The sequence below is a fragment of the Rhyacophila brunnea genome, unplaced genomic scaffold, assembly GCF_057557595.1.
Source record: "Rhyacophila brunnea isolate RB1 unplaced genomic scaffold, BYU_Rbru_1.0 scaffold_15, whole genome shotgun sequence".
Taxonomy (NCBI): Eukaryota; Metazoa; Arthropoda; class Insecta; order Trichoptera; family Rhyacophilidae; genus Rhyacophila; species Rhyacophila brunnea.
The window spans coordinates 2,494,779-2,514,656 of NW_028232806.1; the positions used below are offsets into that span (position 1 = coordinate 2,494,779).

At 33.7% G+C, this 19,878-nt stretch overlaps 1 protein-coding gene across 7 annotated transcripts in view; it reads right to left on the bottom strand.

Moving 5' to 3' along the window:
* pio (zona pellucida domain-containing protein piopio) overlaps window positions 1–17,318 on the bottom strand; it is a 72,921-nt gene extending 55,603 nt beyond the window's left edge. Inside the window, exons 1-2 of one of the 7 annotated variants that reach the window (XM_085942662.1) lie at window positions 17,253–17,318; window positions 7,316–7,517 (exon numbers count right to left, since the gene is read on the bottom strand). The gene's annotated coding sequence lies outside the window, so the exon portion shown is untranslated. Of the gene's footprint in view, window positions 1–7,315; window positions 7,702–17,207 lie in introns of all 7 variants that reach the window. The other 6 variants (XM_085942665.1, XM_085942660.1, XM_085942664.1 and 3 more) reach the window with 6 other exon arrangements.
* Between the last annotated feature and the right edge of the window lie 2,560 nt (window positions 17,319–19,878).

Here is a 19,878-nt window from a genome sequence, read left to right on the forward strand (position 1 = left end):
AGAGAAAACTTTTACAACATTTTAATGATAAACATAACCATAAAACATAATGTCATAATAAGATAGGATACTGTAACGAATTACCATTTATAACGTTTATCTATCTTTGACTATAAAACATTTAAAACATGTTATATTTTATGTATTGATTAATTTAAACACTTGATTGAAAATTAAAAAATTGATTCAATTTGCAAGCTTCATATTTTTCCGTTTGGTGCCTCTAGTAATCAGGCACCTTACTATCTATATTCTAATTTATATAATAAATAGATTCAGGGCCGTGCCAAGGGTGGTTGCCTCCTGGGCTGGAACCCAAAATTGCCACCCCTCTTACAAATATAAAACATATCTTTTAAATGGTGAAACAAAAGAAATAAAAAAACTGATATATTTCTAATTTCATTTTCGTAAATATTCAGTAGGTATTTATAACTAAAATTTTCTCAGATTTGTAAAAAAATATAGCATTCTGAATTAAAATTAATGTATTCACATAATACGAAAGTCTGAAAGGAAGGGATTGAGTTCTTTTCAGATTGACCCACAGGCAGGCAATACACTAATAAGGGAAGAGTGTTACCTTCTGGGTGTGACTGTAAGAGGGTACGATTCTTGAGTGTCCATAAATAATATTCGATTAATGTAAACACGTGTTTAAGAATATTATAATATGTAATTTTCAATAGATACGTAATACGCATTAAAGTTTAAAAACGTTAAGATGGGACATGCGCGTTAACATCATTTTACTCCCTACTTCAATTAATAGTTTGTAAATTTATGGCTACGGCCGTATGTTGTAGCTTAACCACTGGGAAATGCCAAAAGGAATGGCGTATTTCAAAAAAACACTACCTTATTCCTAGGTCAATAATTATTATAAAGCAATCATTATTTATCACACTTGAATGGTCAAAGACATAGGTTATAATTAGTATCTTTAGAGTTATCTTCAAATGCGTTAATCTTGCCCATTTTTTGAATAATAAAATGCCTAATTCTTGTTAAATTTGGGATCACAGAGATTATCAATATATTTTTTTATCGTAAATATTTCACTATAATAATGTCGACATAAATTATACTAATGTTTTTATAAATGCGTTTAAAAATTAAAAACCGTAAACAATCTTAACACCAATGCACGCACATGCATGTATTGAAATATGACTATATTCTAAAACATTAGAGCGAGAGGTTTAAAAGAATACTATTTTATGTAATAAAAATACTTTATGTAGTCATCAAATGTTTAAAATAAATATAAAGGATAATAAGGCTTCAAAATTATGTAAATAGATTATCTACAACGTTTAAGGAATGTCCAGGATGATGCTTTGAAAATACAATAAATACTCCATTTTGACCTACGCTGAGCATGTCCGTCCTTAAGGAGACGCGCTATGAATATTGGTAATATTTGAGGACATTCACGGGTCTTTGTATTTTTTGCGTTTAATAGTATGACCGTTATTAAATCATAAACGAAAATTTCCTTTAAAGTCTTGGCACTATGGCGACTGGATTTCGCATTTCTATCATATTAATCTGTTGATACGGATATGTGTAGTGAAGCTGTGGACAAGGTCTCAACGAAGAAGAATAATTGCATATTTTGTAAAAGTATCGATAGTTTCTCACGTTGTAATAACAGTTTTCATGGAAATTGCCTTGTCATTGTTACGCTTAGGAAATTCTCATGTTAAAGAGTCGAGAAAAACTTTAAATAATAATCGTTTAGTTGTTTAGTATAACTGTATATTAACCATAAATACATATATTGATGTTGTAATGTTATATCAAGTACGATTAGCTGCAATAGTGCAATAAAGCCAAACAAAAAAATGTCCTATTGCGAATACAATCACATTTTTCGTATTTTTAGAATGGGCAAAGCCTACAGAAGTATAAATCTGCAAGTAACGTACAGCCAAGGTTACCAGTTGAGATATTTTGTCATTCGATAGTATAATATAGTAGGTATAATATATTCTGAATTTGTAACAACTAGAAACGTTCAAATTAAAAATGTTGTGCAAACATCTCGAAAGAAACTGTCAATCACAATGTAATTCTGACGATTATTCTTTTGAACATACATAATTTTGAAAACACTTTTGAGAAAATATATTATAACCAATAGAAAAAATCTTTTTTGAAAAAACACCCAGCAGGAATCGAACCTGCTTCAGAGAGTATTAAGAGTCATTAATTAAAATTTGTCGCAATTAAGTATGACGCCTATAGCATTGTGGTCAATGTACATGGGCGCGAAACCCGAGAGATGCAGGTTCGATAATATATTTTCTCAGAAGTGTTTTCAAAATTATGTATATTGAATAATTAGAATGTTACATTCATAAATCTTGTGAATTATTCGTTGAATAAAAAAAATAGTTAATTAAAGATTTTTTTTTTATTCAATTCTAAGATACACAAGGTTTAAGAATTTTAGATTCTTTATTAGGTAGGTTAAAAACTCCAGACAGGGAGAAGACGTATTCAAATGGGCAAGTTGAGAAAATACATAGATAAACGTCAACATAAAAGCACAAATTCTAAATTTGAAAAATAAACTGACACGCAAATAAAAAAAATCGTTTTTTTAAACGGGTCGTGACTGAAAACCAAATATGATACTCTCATGATAGTTTGATATACCTATACTTACAGTCTCGAGTATATAGAAAGTATTTAACGACAATAAAATTAATTTGTGACAGTTATAAAGAAGTATGGTAGGTATCGGATATGAAACATGATTTACAATATAATATTTCGCTGAAAATGTGAACCCCCTTAACAGATTTTGTTTTTACGAGAAATGGATGCCACCCACTTGCTCAACCTATTAGATCCATACTCTGACTCATACACAGATTGAAAAACAATATGTGTATTTGCCAGACCCAGGATTCGAACCTGGGACCCACAACGCTATAGGCCGACGCTTAAGTCACGCGGCCATCGTAAGAATTGGATTAGGCAGGGTTTAATTGGATTTTAAAAACTAACCAATACTATTTGCAATGTGTAGTCTTGAAATACTAAATCTAAATGAAAACAAATGCGTTTGACTGACAAATTTTAGTGTTCATTATTTATGTCAGGTAAAAAGCTACATCTACCAGGGACAACAAGTGTCTATATATGGATGTATATTTGATGAAATTGTTCGCAGAGTAAAGCTAGGCTGGAGTGCTTTTGGCCACCTGAATAATGTCTTCAAAAGTGACCTTCCACTGTGCCTAAAGCGCAAAGTATTCAACCAGTGTGTACTTCCCGTGATCATATATGCGTGTGAAACATGGACCCTAAGTAAAAGAGAGATCCAGAAACTTAGAGTAGCACAATGTGGTATGGAGAGGTGCATGCTGGGCATAACGCGAAAGGACAAAAAGAGGAATGAGTGAATAAGGAAGCAGACAAGGGTTTGCGATGTAATAGAGTTTATTAAAAGCCTTAAATGGAGATGAGCTGGACACATAGCTTGAAGAAGAAGCAATCGTTGGACAAATCTAGTCATCCAGTGGTATCCAAGAAGTACAAAACGTCCGCAAGGTAGACCTAGAGGCCGCTGGATCGATGAAATGATAAAGTTCTGCGGGAGTGCGTGGCAACGCAATCCACAGGACTTTGAGAAGTGGAAGCAGCTTGAAGAGGCCTTCATCCAGCAGTGGATAGATTCAGGCTGATGATAATGATTTATGTCAGATCTAACAGCCTACTTCCACATTTCGCCACTGGTATATTGTAAAGGTATTTTAGTAAATTTCGTAGGTAATACTATCTTCCCACAAGGCGTTAACATCTTCCAACGACTTCTGCTGAATCGATAATATTAATACATTATTAATGAATGACAAAGTGGGCGACTCAACCTTGCAGGTAGTGAGTACCTATGCGAGTTGCTAGTGTGTATATCGTATAGTATCAAAGACAATAATCGTCAACACATTCGTGTATTATATTGTTAGTTATGTTTCTCGGATGTTGCTTAGGTATAGAATAATAATGCAATATCACTTGTATGTCGGTTGTGTTTTAAATACTACATTATGCGGGCTTGTTACTGATCTAAGGTCGAATACAAACAGACGATGTCCTCTGACGGCTGACGAGATAGATGGAAAATGAACAAGTAATAATTATATATTAACAATGAAGCACCTACTTGGATATTAGTAAATCAAATTATACGTATATAGTATTATAAAAAAAATAGCTCGTGAGTTTTACCCAGGGAAGTCGTAAATAATCGGAATTTAAATAAATGGATTAAGTTTTATGTTTAAATCATTATTTACATGTGAATATTTAAATTCTAACCAAGTATTAAATATATCGTCACTGTTCTGGCAGAAGAGACTAATTCGAAAAAAATGACATATTAAGTTAGTTATACCAGAATGTTCCTTATTTCAAACTTTACCATCTAGAAACCTTCTTAATAAATAAACCGTCTTTATTTTAAAGTCATCCTTTTTACGATTGCTTAATAAACTCACATGATGGACCATTTCAAACATTTTAAAAACTTCAAAGTCAAATTACTCAAAACTATTATTCTCCAGTTAGTGTGTTCTGCTAGAACAGAGACGATATATACCTATAATTCACGAACGTCTATTTATTTTCGAATTGCATTTGATTGCGTGGCGCCCAGTTGTCCCGTCGTCCTACACCCATTATTGAGTATCGCCCACGTTTTTCTATATCAAATTTCGTTCAATAATACGAGTTGAAGTGACACGGTTGGATAATAAAATTTGAGTATTTTTGACATATTCGTGTTAATAGCCGATTAACAGAAATATCCCAGTGACCTGAGATTCCTTAACGTAAGCCGATGGTAAAAAATATTCTGAAAATAAAATATACCATCTACAGTTAGGTAATTATTGTCCTCGCGGCCAATCTTCCGTTAACCGATATATAGTTATTTAGTATATATATACACGGTGGAATTACAGATATTTTGGTGGACTTCAGGAATGTGTGATTATGACAATCCTGCTTTCGAAAGAATTTTACCCAAGTTGCTATCGAATCATTTAAATTCGCTATAATTATAATTAATTAAAAAACTATAATTAATTGACAAAAGCGATATGTGAGTTCCAAGAAAACTTATTAAACAACATTAAATCAATAATTTTGTTTCAAGAAATTACTTGGAATAATAAATGTATCTAGAAGTAAAACCCTTATTTTTAGCCGTTTTTTATTATTTGTCGCTTTCTCATTGAAATAAAAAAAATATTTTATTTTACTTTTCCCATTGTATTTAGATAGGTATTGATCGATTAAAATATGTTTAAAGCATTAGTTAGATAATGAATTATAAAGAATTTCTATGCCTCTCCCCCAATGACAACTCACTCAGTACAGTAGATAGCAAGTAAATTCCCTCATAGCAACATTCGCACATGTATAGGTAGACGTCAAGCAATTTCCATTATGCGATATCACGCATCGGGAATTTATAGCAATATCACCTTTATTGTAATGGCGTTAGAACAGTGTTTCTAGTGTCAATGTTCATTTGAGCGAACCCATTCGAACCGACCCATTCGGCAGACCCGACAAAGAGCACCAGGAATTTACAGCAATATCACCTTTATTGTAATGGCGTTAGAACAGATTATGCCATTCGGCAGACCCGACAAAAAAGTGATTGTCATTTTTTTGTCTAGATGCTTCGTCCATATTTATGTCATTGCTCTCCCCCCTTAAATGAGATATCATTTCGAGTCATTCAAAAAAAAAAAAATTCAAATGAGCAACGATTGTAAAATAATAATGATCCGTACATAGCATTCAAAATATAAAGAAAATAATTAAAATGCGATAATATATAAATAATACATAACATAGTATAACTATACATATAACGTCTACCTAACCTAAGTGGAATATTCAATAATATGTATATCGATTTCCAACGCGATTTGGTTGAACACAGCTACACCCACAGCATACCATGTTAGCCCCCCTCCCCCCCATTTAAATCCAGGTTTAATTACTAGGGGCACGTATACAAACACTAGCACTAGGGTCATGGCCCCACATCTTGAAGCGGGCCCCCAGGCCAGGATCTTTGACGGGCCCACCTACCTATCGCTAATGTTAAGGGTAGTGTGATAGTCTACAATAGTGTTTTCCAAATTCTACATGAAAATTTATTATCATTTAAGTATATCAATCATCAAAACACATAAAATTGCAACGCACAACCACATATTTAAAATATTCAATAGCCTATGTAAAGCAGCGCCGCAGGCGATTTTTTTACTTTTAGAGGAACTTTGTGATGTGTTCATCTCGCCTTGCCGGGCCCCTCCTATGCCTGAGCCCTCAAGCTAGAGCCCTGTCAGCCCCCCCTTATGGGGGCCATGACTAGGGTATACAAAGCATTAGTTAGCCATGTAAAGATCTCTTCTAACGTTGATTTAATACATTCTATAATGTTATTTATTTATTAGGAAAAGAGTATTACGGCATTACAGCGATTGGCCAATGTGCCATAATACATAATTAATACAAAATTATAAAAATGACTTAATTACAAAATAACAACCAGTATAACAAAAAACTTATGTAATTATGTAAATGGATACTGCTTTTAAATATTGTAACCAGTGACGTCCCGTGGGGGTAGGCAGATTGAGCGTCGCTTGGGGGCGGCAAATCGAGGAGAATCATTAGGTATATATAGGAATAGGTACCCAAACTTATTATATCTTATATCTTTCCATTTAAAAAAATCAGCTCACTGGTTGGAAATAAAATGTATTAATTATCATAGAAGGTTTAACAGGACTGTAATTTTTTTGTCGGGTTCGCGATGTCTAGTTTACTTCTGTTCTCCTTGGACAATGACACGTGCAGATTTTCAAATTACATTTGAATTATAGGTAGGTATATACTCACCTAATTAATTTATACAAATATTTTTGCCGGTCACTCACGAATTTTGAAAGTTGTCAGGTGTATTTTTAGATGTATCTGAAACCGTGGACTCGCAATACTGTCTATTGAAGCAGTGATGGCATTTAAATTAGATTTAGTTAGACATATTATATTTTGTTAGAAATGAATCAATACAACACATTTCTTAGATATTGGAGTATAAAAGGATGATAAAAAATACTGTATAAAAAATGGGGCGGCATTTTGTCCAAGGACGTCACTGATTGTAACTAAACAACTAATGCAATTATCAGGAGAAGGTAAGATATCTAGGTATGTACTTTTCATATAGCCGGAGTTATTCAAGCTGGCAGTAATTACGTAATCAAAGAAGGTTTACCTGTGTCTTCGTTTGGTCACACCAACAGCACCTGCTCCACCAGCCGACGGTTACACTTCCAAATGTGGCAAACGTTTGTCAATCAGATTCTTGCAATCCTCCGATCATTCAGTGGTTAACTAATGAATACTTGGCACAGTAGAAAAAACAACACACTTCTCCGATACTATATTCACTGTCACTCCGTTATGAGAGGCACATTCTGCAACGGCAGCAGTTAATTAAAATAAATAATAAATTTACGTAAGAGAGTTCTCGAAATTTCTGTTGTGTCTTTCGCATTCCGACTTTTTTGAATCAATTTTGAATTTTAAATCAACCAAAAAGACGCATTAGTTAATTCGGAAATAATACTTTGTTTAGTTTATTATTATATAATATATATTCTGAAATGAAAAAAAGATTAGTAAATAAACCATACAGCGCATCTATTCTATACGCAAGACCATGGCCCCCACAAGGGGGGTGCTGACAGGGCCTTAGCCTAGGGGCCCGGGCTCAGCAGGGGCCCGGCGAGGCGAGTCGACCAGGTAAGTAAATAAACACACATCACAAATTTGCTTCACTAGTAAAAAAAGGCGCTATTTTCTTTCGATAATGTTATTATTTTAAATTGTGTGGTTGTACGATACAATTTTTTATTGTGTATCAATACTCGATAACTCCATAATTCAAATGGATGTATTAAAATATACAAAAAAAAACACTTAATATAGATACACATTAACTTTACCGCGTAAACCATTTTTGGAAAACGCTACGCTAGCGTCACACAGCCTTTATCCTTAGCGATAGATAAGGAGCCCGCTTCAGGATGTGGGGGCCATGGACAAGACTGCTTTCGGCCACTATGGCAGTTAAATAGGGTAGGTTTGTACAACTAACTTATTGTAATTGCTACAATAAGTGCTAATAATTCAATACAAACCTACCCTATGTAGCTGCCGTAGCGGCCGAAAGCAGTCTTGTGTATATAATAGATGCGCAGAAAGAGAAAAATACAATAATATTGAATAGTAAATAGTTAAATTATGACAGCCGACAGGTAGAAGACTTGTTCCATTCTATTAAAAGTATACTAGTCACAGAACAGATAATACATAGAATTCCGATAGGATATACCAATACAGTAAATTTTGACACAGGGTTTTAAATCTGTGAGTGTCCTATGAAAATGAACCACGCATTAAATACGTGTAATAGTGTGTGTAATACACCAATATTAAATGAGTGTCAATGCATAAACCAAGAGCAGTTGTCAGTATTCGACGTATGACGTATTCTCGACACGTGTTTAAATTTATCCCGTATTCTTCCTTACTCGAGATCGGTTGCCTGCTTCTCCTTACCCGTTTTCCCATTATTTCTGAGTTCCCTGGGCCTGACTATAATAATCGGCCTTGAGTTAGCTTAATATAGGTACTTATTGGGCAATTAATTTTCCAACGTTATACACACTACAGGTACTTATGTAATATCATATTGATCAACGTAAACTTGTTCGTGTGTTTTGTTATTTTTTTAGCTTATTGTAATCATTTATCTCCGTCTAAGTCTTTTTTTATGTTGGTCTTTTGGTATTTTGTAAAATACAATTATTAGTATGTATCTATGTCGTTAATGGTTTATTTAGATACAAATACAACATTGTATATTGCTCAATGTACAATGGTGGCCTTTGTCGCGCCGTTCCGACCGCTTTGTTTTAGTAGTTTCTTTTGAAGCCAAAAACGTTTAGGTAGACCTACATAAATTAACATTTTTCACTCTGCCAAAGATGCCAGGTATATATTTCTTATATTATATCGTTTACATCATTGCAATACTAATATCCTGACGATTTTAAACAAGTACAAGTGACATATTATAATTAAAAACTGAGCTAGAAGCAGTTTTCACATTACCACACTGGTACCTACCAGCTACCTACTCATTTATACGTGGAAGAAGATTCAAACAATATAATATAATAATATATCTGCATGGTATGAAAAGATAGGTAAGCATTTTATTTTGGAATAATTTATCATATCCCATACAAAGTGTGTAGGCATTGTTATTATTTTCATAGCGACCGTATATACCTTTATTAATTTGTCCTATTTCAAACACTATAAAATAATAAATATAAATGAAAACCATTATATTTACTACACCAAAAAAATTATGACAATTTGGAAATATCGGTAATAAAGCACGAAACAAACGAATAAGGCTGGTGTATGTTGACCATAATGCGGAAAGACTACTAAAAAAGTCAATGGAAAATGAAGCAGACAATAGTATGCGATGCGATCTATCTAAGTAGCTCGGCGAGTGGACAAACGCTGGACAAATGCCGTCATACAGAGCTACCGAAGGGGCACTGAACGACCACAGGAGCACCCTAAAACCCCCTAGATAGACGAACTCATGAAATTCAGTGGTAATTCATTACATGGTAGCGAAGAACTAGGGACCGAAAAGAGTGGAGGGAGCAACATCCAGCAGTGGATGCAACCCGGCTGATAGTAATAATATACAATTATTATCAATTTTACATATCCGTTAGAATGTAACTAGCAGAGACCATATTAATAAGCTATAAATACGAAAGCCAGTTGCCATAAACCAAGGCTTTGAACCAGTTTTTATTTACGATTTAATGACACAATAAATACAAAGCCCGCCGCGTGTCTTCAAATATTACCAATCTTGAATTTGCGTTTCGTTTACTTAAATGCATATTATTGAAGATAACATCATATAATTCGATAAGACAATGTTTAAGTTTATTCCATATTTGCCCACACTCGAGAGCTATGCCTTCTTAGAGTCACATCCGGAATGCAAACCACTTTTCTTATTTTTGTATTTCCTGGTGATTCATTACGGGTGTATTGAAATAATTATGGAATAATTAATAATAAAATGATAACTGAACTTTTTGAAGTGTTTGTATTATGTGCAACCACAAATATGTGGACAGTGAAAAAAAAATATTGATATTTTTATAGAATAGTAATACTGGATCATTTTTAAATGAGACTTAATTATTGATAAAGAGTTGAAAATAGTTATGTAGAAGTTACTCTCGCATAATATTAGCATTTGAGTTAATTTCCTCAACATGGTCACTTGCATTATTTCAATCCTCAGCGCCTCAATTGTTATTATAGTCAAGATGAGTCCATGGCCTATTGAAGAGATTTCACTTAAAGTTATGCAAATTAGATAGAGACTTAGTTCGGTAAAAAAAGCCTTCGAAGTTTAATATTGCCTTGCATTTGTTTTCCGATAAAGGCCAATAAATCACGTTCAAAGGCCGATTCGATTAATGATTTCAATTGATCATTTAATAATATAATATGTAGGTAATATTTCAATAACCATTACGTAACTTATCAGTGGCGAATGGTGGAGGTAGGCTATTAAGATCCGCCATAAATAGTTCACACTAAACTTTGTCAGTCATACGTATTTGTTTTCATTGAAATAATACTACAATTTACAATATATGGAGTTGGTTAGTTTTCAAATTTCAATTATACCCTGCGAAAACCAAGCCATAATAGATAATAGTGAAAAATACTCATCTAAGTATCTATAAAATAACTAAAATTATGCCATTAAATCATATATAATTTTGAATATTTTATAGATAGAATATTTTTTATATATTATTTTTTGGTTTAGGCAGGGGTTTCAGGCGCAATTCAAACAAAACGTGTGTAGGTAATATGTATTCCTAACTCAACTATGTAAAACAAATAAGTATGTATGAAAAGGTGTTGACAATCTTGTCCGATCGCCTGAAGCAGGGGAGGGCAAACTGCGGCCCGCGGGCCGCATGTGGCCCGCCGGGTATTTTTTTGCGGCCCGCCACCATTAATTGTACTTCGGATTGCGAATAACTTTTTTATATTTTTTTAAAAAATATTGACAAAAGATTAAAATTTGAAGAATTTGTTGTTTCGTAAATGTATTATCTCAGTACGTCTTCCTTACGTCTCGTTCACACTATGTAACCACTATTTTTTTACGTTGACCATCGATTGGGAATGAATGGAAAGTCATTTTGGATTGTAATCTCGCTCTGGATGTACATTTCGGAACACATCAGTGATGAACCATGGCGTGAACTTATTTTCTAATACTTATCGCATTTTCTGACCCGTCAACACTCGCCATTACTCGATGCCACAATAGGCTGAAACTTATGAACAATCGGGGCCTCGTGATGTCACATTGCTCTTGGTTGGAATAATAGGATATGGTAAAAAGTTTGAATGGATTTCCATTAAAACTCAAGTTATTCCTTCGACAAATATCGAATAACAACGTGGACCACTTTCCAACTTTGAAGTTGCTGAATATACCAGAATATAAATGTGAAGAATATGGTAAAATTATTAAAGCTCTGAATGACGATTTTTCACAAAGATTTAGTGACTTCCGAAAAATTGAGACAAGTTTAGCAATAGTACGCGATCCATTTTCAATAGATATTGATGGTGTACCGACAGAGCTACAACTTGAGATTATTGTTCTGCAGTGTGACACTGGTTTAAGAGAATTGCATCGTCATGAAGAAATCTCCAAATTTTACAATGCCCTTAATTCAGACAAATTCAACCAACTTAAAGATTACGCAAGAAGCATGTTCGTTATTTTTGGATCAACCTATATATGTGAACAAACATTTTCGATCATGAACCTCAATAAAAATTCTTTGCGATCAAATATCTCCGATGCCCATTTACAAGCAGTTTTGAGAATATCAACTACAAAATTAACACCTGAATTTAAAAAAAATGTTAAAAAATGTACAACAGTTTCATTCTTCTCATTCATTTTTTTGTAATGTTTATTTTTCGTGATAATAAATAGCGTATATCTAAAAATGGTATTTTACTTGCGGCCCGCCGCTCATTTTGAATTCTTGAATTTGGCCCTCCATCCAAAAAGTTTTCCCCCCCCTGGCCTAAAGTATACCAAAACTATTATGGTTTGGTTAGGCAGGGTTTAATTGATTTTTAAAAACTAACCACCAGTCTTGGTTAAAGGAAAACAAATACGTATGACTAACAAAGTTTAATGTCCACTATTTATGTCAGATCTTAACAGCCAACCTCCACCCTTCGCCACTGTAACTTATATTGTGAATCTCTACCGTTATATAAATTCTATGTTTGTCTACGGACGATTGTTAGAAAGTTAGTATATATTTTATAATGTTCAAATAAAGAAATAATCTAAAACTCTAAGAATATCACGGGCCTCCACAGAGTGGACGTTTTTATTAACAGATTTTGTTTTTACGAGAAATGGATGTTAGCCACTTTCGGCTCTCTTAATTGAAATTTCTCGAATTGTAAATATTCAAATAAAAAAGATTTTTCTTTGATTGTGCTTAGAAAAGTGTAAGTACCGATGCTATTAAATGATGGTTTTAGCTACCTACGTGTTGGATCCTAGACATTGACAGGTTTGGAGGCTTCCTTGCAAGTGCTACAGATATGGTTATGTTACCACGACTTTTTGCACATAGATTGATTATTTTCTGGTTCAATTGATTTGAGAATAAACACTAAGGTCGCAATTAAGTATGACTCCTTTAGCATAGTGGTCTATGTGCGTGGGCGCGGTACTTGAGAGATGCAGGTTCGATTCCTGCGTGGTGTCTTACTTTTTTCAGAAAGATTGTTTCTATTGGTTATAATATATTTTCTCAGAAGTGTTTTCAAAATTATGTAAGTATGTTCAATAATTTAGAATAAGTATTACATTCTTAAATCTTGTGAATTATTATTCGTTGAATAAAAAGAATAGTTAATTATTAGGAATTGTATTTATTAATATTCTGTTCTGTGGTAAGTACATAATAATGCTGCATTTTTAAGATTGTATCTTATTGATTTGAATAAAAAATAGTTTAATTTTTAATAAAAATAAATACTTTCTCGCTTCAGCTATAAACAGATTAGCATTTTAGTTATCTAATGTAATAAATTATGCTCATTAAAATAAAATATAATGGATGTTTTAATAATGAGCTACCCACTATTTGAGTTTTTTTTTCATGCAAAATGGCGTCATATCCGACATGAAGATTTGATATTCCACTGCAGGCGGATAACACAACGAAAATGGAGGCTGTCTACGAATAAGAAACAAGAAGATGCCGTGCGATGGCGATGCCGAAAACCGGTTTCAATGCCATCATAATGCCGCCTGACGTCATCGATTAAAATGTCAGATTCTCCTCTTTAGCAATAATAATGGTGTCTGATCGTAGATTTATAAAAACAACAATCTCTCATCGTCTATAATATGGAAATGGCCAAACGATCACCCGAAATCTTCTCTGATATATTAGGAAGATTTCTTTTGGAAACTAGATTTTTTTTGACACAGCATTAAATTTACATGTTTATATAATAATATAATTTTACCTACCTACCCATACCCAGTTATGTTCAAATATTTTTTTCATTGTTTTGCTTTTGGACATTATTTAAATAAGGCAATATTATGCAAACTTTTTCAATATTATGGGGGTAAGTTCCTAATTCCTTTTCCACAGTTTTCAATATTTTTCGGTGCATTCTTACTTGTGATCAATTACAATATAAATCAGACAGATATTATTAGATTTTTGTTGCCATTATTAAGGCTTACCATAATAAATTATGAAACTCTAAACCGGGACAAGAATGGGAGATAGGCCAAAGAAACAAATTTAACCACTAAAAATTGTTTTATTATTAAAAGAAGACTTCTGCTGCAGCAGTAACTTTAATTATTTTATTTATTTATCTAGTCGTACTTCTTGATGGAATGATTTTTTTTAAATATTGTATTATTTTTTTTAAATTTTCTCATAAATAAAGTTGCACGTAATGCCGAAATTGCCAACTGAGTTATTCGAACTGAGTAGATATGAATATATTTATATATTATCAAAACAAACAATAGCAATAGAATAAGTATTGGCAGATTACACAAAGATGGAAAATTAATTAGAAGCTGCTCAGTACAAGGACTCTAGGCAACGGATTCTAGATGAGGTTACTATCCACAGTGGATTCTACTATTAGAAAAATAAAAATAATAAAGAAATTGCAAATTATGTATTAGTATTCTTCTCGCGGTTAAATTTGAGGATATCTAACATTATATAATTTTAGAAAAACACTAACTGAGAGAGTATCTCACAACCAATAGAAAAAACTTTTTTGAAAAAAGTAAGCCAACCGGTCGGGAATCGAACCGGCATCTCCAACGGGTAAACGCCCCAAACTCGTCGCATTCAACCATTATGCTACGGAAGACATACTAATGACGACAATATTTAAGCTATTGGCTATTAAATACCTACCACTCAGCGCTCTTCGAAATCATGTTACTTCGGCAATCGATTTTTGTTTATTAAATCAAAGTAGGTAGCTATTTTACTATTACAAATGATTACTAACCGACGTCTAGGAATTTCTCCAATATTTTTAAGCAACTTCTTGTACTTGCTAATAATTTTCAATTAACTATTTCTTTTATTCAAACGAATAATTCACAAGATTTAAGAATATATCATTCTGATTATTGAACATTATATAATTTTAGAAAAACACTAACTGAGAGAGTATATCACAACCAATAGAAAAAACTTTTGTATCAGAAAGAGGATAAATTAATTGTCTTGAGATTTAGACAAGGTTAGACTCTCCGAATCTGTTGAATGCGTTGGTACAAATCCCGCGTTTTGATTAAACCCAGGATCCAAAAAGCACGGATTGGGCGAAAGGATAATAACATTTCGATGAAAAATTAAGATATATTGGAACCTCCAATTATCGACAACGAGTATCTCTTGCAAATTGGATACTAATTGGAATATTTCAAGAAAATCAGACGAATATAAGCCATTAAAATTGTAGGTAGGTGATAAATACTATCAGTTTTATGTAAATAATTACCTGTACATATAATTAATATACTATATTGTCATAATATACTAATATGTGCAATGGAATTACTATGTGCTGCTGGAGATTTTTTTCTTCACGTACCTATCGTGAGAAGAAATTCATTATTATCTCTCTATGGAAGTGATTTACTTAATCGCTCGGATATTTACGGAACAATGCCCAGCGTGTGGTAATTTGTTAATTAATTAATTATAACTATATTGTAGTATCTTGCGTACCATTTTTACTTTGCTGAAAATATACCTACATTCAGTGACGTCCCTAGATAAAATGCCGCCCCTAGGCAGCGCCAAAATGCCGCCCCATGTTTTTATACAGTATTTTTATCATCCTTTCATGAGTCCAATATCTAAGAAATGTGTTGTATATATATATTATATCAGACTGTAATTATTCACCAATCTGCACGTGTCATTTCTGGTCACCAAGGACATCGAAGGGCAACGGAAGTACACTAGACATCGCAAACCCGACAAAACCAGTGAGCTGATTTTTTAATGGAAAGATAATTCCGTTAATATTAAGTTTAGGTAGCTATATCAAAAAAATCTCCTCGATTTGCCGCCCCTCGAGAAACTGCCGCTCCCAAGCGATGCTCAATCTGCACACCCCCACGGGACGTCACTGCCTACATTCCACATTTCCAGGTTATCATAATTTATTACACGAAATGAATACCTTCGCACGCTACCTGCATATTTTATTATCTCAATCAGACAAATGTACTAAGCTAAAATCTTTTAAATAAATCAGGGGTCGAAATGGACCGGAGCGCCGTTCCGGTTCGTGAAATTTGTAACAATATCGCTCTGTCTCGTGAAAAAAATATTTTGACGTCTGAGATAGATATGCCATATAATTGAAAATCTACTTAAACACTTATTTAAAAAAAAAAATACACGTACAATTTGACAACTATGTAAATGTCTTCAGAAAATTGCCGAGCGCTCCGGTTCGGAAACTGCGGAAATCTTTCGAGTGCTGAAATAAATACATGCACATCGTCTACTGAGGATTACAGCATTGTCGTGAAATCTACTCTCACATGGCGGTGGTTTTAGATACGTTAAGGTCTAAGGTGCTGACAAGTTTGGAGGCCCCCTTGTCATTAAAAAAACTGAGATGTTTGTACTTTCTAACGAAGCGACTGCATCGTCCGTTTTATGGAAAACCGCCGCTGTGATGATCGTATTGACGCCCTAGGATGTTACCTGCCCACCCTCACTAGATAATTTATAGACAAAATATTGTAACCTGTACTCTGTAAAATATACCTAAACCGTTCTCCACCCTTTTAATATTAATTATTATTGGATTTGACATCCTGCAGGCAATTTTGCAGCCGGTGCACACTGTTTTCTTTTCATTGATTGGCTCACAATGATATGTAAATGTTTTATAATCATATTTATAATAAAGATAATAAATATAACCATGACGACAGGCGTTAGTCATTAGTTGCACACCTATTCATACATACACCCACTTACTTGAGTACACTGGAAAACAAAATTGAAAAAAAAAACCACCGCATTAGGTAGGTAGTTACACCTACCTAACCTCACCACAGACCGTTCACCATAATAAAATTAACAGGCTTTGCGTCAAGATTATTATACAATAAATTAAGAGTTAACGCGTTAGCTAATTTAACTTAAGTAATCTTAAAGCTTAAAATAAAATATTAAATTATTTTATATAATAATATTATATTGTATTGACAAATATTAACTTTTTTTAAATTATGCACCCAAAATACACTAACGACAGTCGACTGCTTATTATAAATAACCTTCACACAACAGCCTTAAGATATTTATTTAAAAAACGAAAGAAAACACTTTTCTATGGATGATAAAATTTGAATAAAGAACGATGTTTAGATAGGTAGTACATAGATAATTAATAAATTTATGTGTGTATACTTGAATCTGATTCGAAAATGGAATGCAAAAGTAGAGGGTAGTTACTTGTTCCGGCCGCGCGAACAATGACGTCACTCACGCGACTCGATCGTTTGAATTTCGAACTCGACTGACGCGGGCGCGATTTTTTACCAGCTGGCTGCTGGACAAGATGGCCGCCTTATTCTCGGTTTTATCGGATGCTGCGACGGGTATAGTCAATTTTACTTTCGATTGAAAATTTTGTTGACAGAAAAAAATAAAATGCGTGGTTTACCTAAACTCTAAATAAACATTCAATCATATTTAAAGGATTCTTTTAGAAGGTCACCTCATTGTGGATTTCATATGCACTTTCTGAAGATGATATGGTAGGGCGAAGAAAAAAATAACGACGTTTCTATGCTCGTGCATATCGATATACTGTTTTTTTTTCAATTTCGCTTTTAATCGGATGCCGAAAGAAAATAATCGCCCCCTTGCTCTTGCACGACTACGTTTGTCAGCAAAGAAAGTTCTAGAATCTAGGCGAATGGCCGCCGGAACGCAGTTATTTTGAAGTTTTTTCCACAGTCATTACGCAGAGCTTATATTTTATATTTATTTACCGCGAGGGACCTTGTCTACCATGTGGTAATTTTTTTCGGTTTGTTTTTTTCTAAAATGCTATTATAAAACGTTCTAAAGTAACTCTCCTTTGGACATCATTACTGAGTGGTTGGCGATCTACCTTAGCAAACAAAAAGATGTAGCTATACGTTCAAAAAATACGCGATTTTTATTAGATCAAACCCCAACTCACAGTATCAGTTACGAGTTCTTTACCAACTGCGCCACCAAATATTTTTTGTAGTAAGTCTTATCAATAAAAGTTCTCTACGTAAAAATGATTTTTCACGATGATTAGATTATGTTGTAGTGACATTTTAATAATCTCAATCCTTTTCTATGATTTGATGGAAGACTTTTGAAACGTGGCTGTATATACGCATCTACAAAATTCCTTGGACTGGCCGGGCGACGTCTTCAAACAAGTGAAAAAGGTCCTAAAAGTTCTGCGTATTATCAAAACTTTAAAACTATAGTACCTCGGCCACATTATGAGAGGACAGAATCCCCCAACTTGTCATCCAAAGAAAGATCAATGTTCGTATTCATTTCCACCAAACTGTCCCGTGTATAAGATGACTGAGCGAGGATCGTCTTAATGGTGGTAAACCTCCGTTGGGGGATGGCATAATAAGAAGAAGACATTATTTTTATGCAAGTTCCAATTTTTGAAGCTAGACACTTAATATAATATCGATCTATTTTTCTATGCGATTACTGTCTTCTCCTTTCCATATTAAATAACCCACGTATTCTATTTTCACTGTTTGAATTAGGTGGAAGCTATGATTGTTGCTCCATAACAAGTGAATTTGATTTTAATTAGATAATTAAATATTGATTCTAACAGGTGAGTAACTAAATAAATTGTTCACGTTGCAGTGCTCGATGAAAAAAAAACATGACTATCATTATGTTCTTAAAAGGTGAGGTGAACTTCAGACATCCCACTCTCCTGTTCATTTGTTTGAATAACGTTGTCTCTTTTCCGCGTAGGAGTTGCAAAATAAAACCTGTTATTACCTCAGAGGCTGTGCGATGTTTTCACCACCATCAGAAAACGCGTTTTCCTCAAGCGTACAGTTTAAAATATTCAAGTAGAATAATTATTTAACTAAGCAATCATTTACGTTAGTCCGGCGAAAGGGTGGATCCGAGTGTCATTACCTGATACCTTAGTTGGGTGGCAAGTGACGACATCTCATCATCACAACTCTTCGTTCATCGATAGCGTTCTCTTATACCTGAAGCCGTTGTGACAGAAGTTCCGTGTCTACTCTATGACAACATCTTCTTGGCTACGTGTTAAAACTGTGAACTAACATGCTCCTCCCATTTTTAACCACACTTCCATTATAAACTAACAAGCTCCTCCCATTTAGTCGACAACAGCGCCCTCCTTCACGTAGCCAAGAAGATGTTGTTGTACACATAGTCAGTAAAGCTTATCAAATGTGTACACAAATATAAAATTATATTAATCTTAGCTAAACTGTAGCCAACTCCTGGTTTAAAAACTGTCAGAATTCATTTTCAGCCTAATCCCCAAACAGTGACGTCCCGTCGGGGTAGGCAGATTGAGCGTCGCTTGGGGGCGGCAGTTACCCGAAGGATGACAAATCTAGGAGAATCATTAGGTATATGTATATAAAAATAGCTACCTGTACTTAGTAATAACATAAACATTTTTCCATTAAAAATATTAATTACTATGAAAGATTTAACTTGGCTGTAACTTTTTTGTCGGGTTCGCGATGTCTAGCTTACTTCCGTTGTCCTTGGACGTCACGTCCTTGGTGACCAGCAATGATACGTGCAGATTTGCGAATTATATTTGAATTATAGGTAGGTACATACTTACCTAATTAAAAATTTATCCAAATATTTTTGCCAGTCACTCGCGAGTTTTGCAAGTTGTCAGATAGGTATATATTTAAATGTATCCGAAACCTTTACTCGCAATATTGTCTATTGAAGCAGAGATAATATGGCATTTAAATTAGATTCAGTGGTATATATCTTATTAGTAATGTATCCATACAACACATTTCTTAGATATTGGAGTCATGAAAGGATGATAAAA